Source organism: Etheostoma cragini, chromosome 15 (assembly GCF_013103735.1).
Source record: "Etheostoma cragini isolate CJK2018 chromosome 15, CSU_Ecrag_1.0, whole genome shotgun sequence".
Lineage (NCBI taxonomy): Eukaryota > Metazoa > Chordata > Actinopteri > Perciformes > Percidae > Etheostoma > Etheostoma cragini.
The window spans coordinates 573,954-577,340 of NC_048421.1; the positions used below are offsets into that span (position 1 = coordinate 573,954).

The following is a 3,387-nucleotide window of genomic DNA, read 5'->3' on the forward strand; positions in this document are numbered from 1 at the left end:
GGTCTCAGACCTGCGGCCCCTTGGTCTCAGACCTGCGGCCCCTTGCCGAAAAAAAGATATTTTTTATTATAAATGTATTAATCCTTTTGGCAAAGTTTCACATTCATAAATGGAAATCCAGTTCTAACAAACCTAATTTTATACTTTAGCTCCATGAAGTTGTACTTTATATAAATCAGATTTTGGGCTCCAACAACAGGAAGGCCGTTAAACTGTAACTCCTCCTGGTCTTTGTAATGACCTTTAAGCTTCCCCTGGCTAAATTGTACTGTTTTGTTTATTATGTTTGTATTTTATACTTTTATATGTCATTAATGTTCGTTTTATATTTTTGCAATAAAGATTGCAAAATATTTATTGCAAAGGCATAAACAAAAAAACAAAAAGAATCTACCCAGCATGCACCGGGCGTTAAACGCCGGTGATCGATTCTGCTCATCTCCAACAAGCCAAATGTTTTGGTAGGAACCAAAGTTCACATCGTATGTTTCTCCGGGATCAGCCAGCGCGGAGGACTTCTATATTCCGATTGGTCGCTGACGTTTTGCCGCTGAACCGCGTCATAGCTCATTACCATAAAGATGACAAATTTTAACTTTCTGATTGACGCTCAAAATGCGATGCAGAACATCTAAAATATGGAAATTGTTTGTGTCTTCATTCAAAATGACAGCGTATTTTGCAATTATCAATTACACCTTCAATTATTTTATTCAGTTTGAATATTCATTTTTGCAATTAAGAATTCAAAATGCAAATTGTCAACGCAATGCTTAATTTAGTTTGAACTATTTTGACTTCAAATAAGAATGAAAGCTCAATCCATTCCATTACAGATTGCAATCGTACCAAAACACCTGTCAAGTTTGAAATCCATCGGACTCGAGAGATATGAGCATAACACACACACAGACAGACAGACAGGCAGGCAGGCACACACACAGACAGACAGACAGACAGACAGACGATCCGGTAACTTATAGATAGAAGACAGCGCCTCACTCCTAATTTCGACCGTGCTCCGCCATCCAACACCCAGCAGGTCCGGATCTGTTGTTGAACGGCAGCGGCCATGACGCCTACATCAAACGTCAGCTGTCAAAAACGCGTCACCAACTGGGGACCTTTTCCTTGAGTATAATATTCTAATACTCTTTCCACCTATGCCTGACTCATAAATGCAGACACAAAGAAACAGATGCAGCCTCGTGTCCAAATACTTGTCCCCTTAAATATGGGGTCCAAACATAATTCCTGCATAGTTCCTTCAACATAGCTGTGAATACTCATGTTGAAGCTGAGAGTCAGCTATGTAAACACATACTCAGTTTGATTTCAAATCCAGAGCCAAAATAAAAAAACATTTTATCACTGTCCAAATACATTTAGACCTAACTGTATATCCAAGTCAAGTTTATGTGCTGTGAACCAAGACATTACAATGTTGACAAGATCCTGAGTCCGCTATCTCAGACTAGAGGACTTCTAAACCTCATTTACTCTTTTAATCTGGTCAGTCAACAAAATAATTAGCATACAATGAAAATTACATCTCAGAATAACTGAACACTAACCTGAGAGTTTCCAGTCTGCAGTGAGGACTCTTCAGTCCAGCTGACAGCTTCTTCCCTCCTGAATCCTGCAGGTTGTTGTTACTCAGGTCCAGCTCTCTTAGACTAGAGGACTGGGAGCTGAGAACTGAAGACAGAGCTTCACAGCTTCTCTTTGACAGGTTACAGCCACTCAGTCTGAAGAGGAAACAGGAATACACGAGAAAACAATGACAAACTGTGGTTGTTTTAAAAAGGGAGATATCAGATTTAAGGTGAGAGATGTAACCTCAGAGTAAAACATTGTGATTCTGTGAGAATGACTGATTGTTATTTTTCTCTGTTGCAGAACCTCGCCAGTCAGTGAAGTTGGACTAGTTTGTAGTTCTTCTCAGTGACTGTAAGTTTACTTATGACTGTCAGAGTTGAAGTCTCCTTTATGTGCACCCAGCTCTATTAACCCTCTGAGCCCTTAGGCCATTTTTACAGTTTGTCCGTCTGGATTTATTTTATATAAAAGGGTTAGCTTGTAAAACATCAACCCTGTTGTCTACAGTCAAGATATGAACATAATTTTCTTCAGGACAAACTGGGTTATTAGAATATTTGGGTTGCAGTGAGGTCACTTGCATGTTAAAAATGGTTGTAGGGCCTTAAAGACAAATAAATAGGAACATGAATCTCACAGATATGTATTGATATCACAGACAGATAAGAAAAACCTCTAAAACACTTCTGTGTCTTGGAAGTCACTGAGAAGAAATAACCATAACTTATACAGTTAACAAAAGAAATATATTTTTTCAAAGAAAGTCCAAAAGCTTTTGCCCTCATGACATTTACTTATGCCAACAATAACTTAATGTCATATTTATTGATATTACACCCACAGCAATGCTACACAAGCAATTGTGTGTCTAAAAATGTGCGCCTCTTGGCCTTCCCTACAGCTTGTGAGCCTTTTTGTCCCCTCTGGCCTTCCATACAAGAGGGCGACTTTATCTCCCATATATGGGCATGCTGGTGCCTCCATTTCCAGAAACAACTGAGAGCAAACATGGAGCAGCGAGCTAGAGGCAGAAATTAGCCAAAACGCAATGAATTATGGACATAAACTGGATCAATCTTGGATGTAACGGTGTGGATTTAAAGCCCAGCGACCCTGAAGAGGCTGGAAGTTCCAGGCTTGATAGAGAATCCCCTGTAGAGGCTAGAAGGACCTGGGAAACACCTCCTTAACCGGTAACTCGTTACATTCTAGATGCAACCACCGGTGAGTCGCTATTATGTATTATTTTTAAATTATTAAACTATGAATCAAAGGGGCTGTTTTAACGCGCGGGCGAGTGTCTCGGTCCCGGAGGGAGCGTATTCGCACATGGGCGTTCTTCTCCAGGTGTTCCAGGCTCAAGTGGGAGGTTTTGCTTCCGTCTCGTTGAGATTAGGTACTGGACTGTGTATGACAGTAAAGGCTTTCTATTCTGTCACAGCCAAATAGACGTTGCCATGGCTACCTCTGGTGGCGGGAGATATCACAGCAACAAATAATTAACATAGAACCAAATAAATTTATTTTTTAAATCTGGGATTTTATTTTTTGACCATATGCCCCAGCCCTATAGAGTAGGCTATATGCCAACAATATGCTCAAAAATTTAAAATGTAATTAAAATAAAAACATTTGCTCAAAGCAAGCCAATCCCCTTTTCCCTGTTAACATTAAAATGAAAAATAATGGACCAAAAAGAAATCAAGGGACATTTAGAATAGATAAAAATGACAGTGATTGAACGTTAATTGTTTGACAGCACTATTTCTATTTTTTACTTTTAAACCT

The 3,387-nt window shown here is 39.3% G+C and overlaps 2 protein-coding genes across 2 annotated transcripts in view; one reads left to right on the forward strand and one right to left on the reverse strand.

The window, feature by feature from the left end:
• Positions 1-3,387, reverse strand: part of LOC117958237 — an 859,617-nt gene that overhangs the window by 502,231 nt on the left and 353,999 nt on the right. The gene's annotated exons all lie outside the window — the stretch shown is intronic.
• The window catches only part of LOC117958285 (neoverrucotoxin subunit alpha-like), a 109,233-nt gene that overhangs the window by 105,134 nt on the left and 712 nt on the right, over positions 1-3,387 (forward strand). The gene's annotated exons all lie outside the window — the stretch shown is intronic.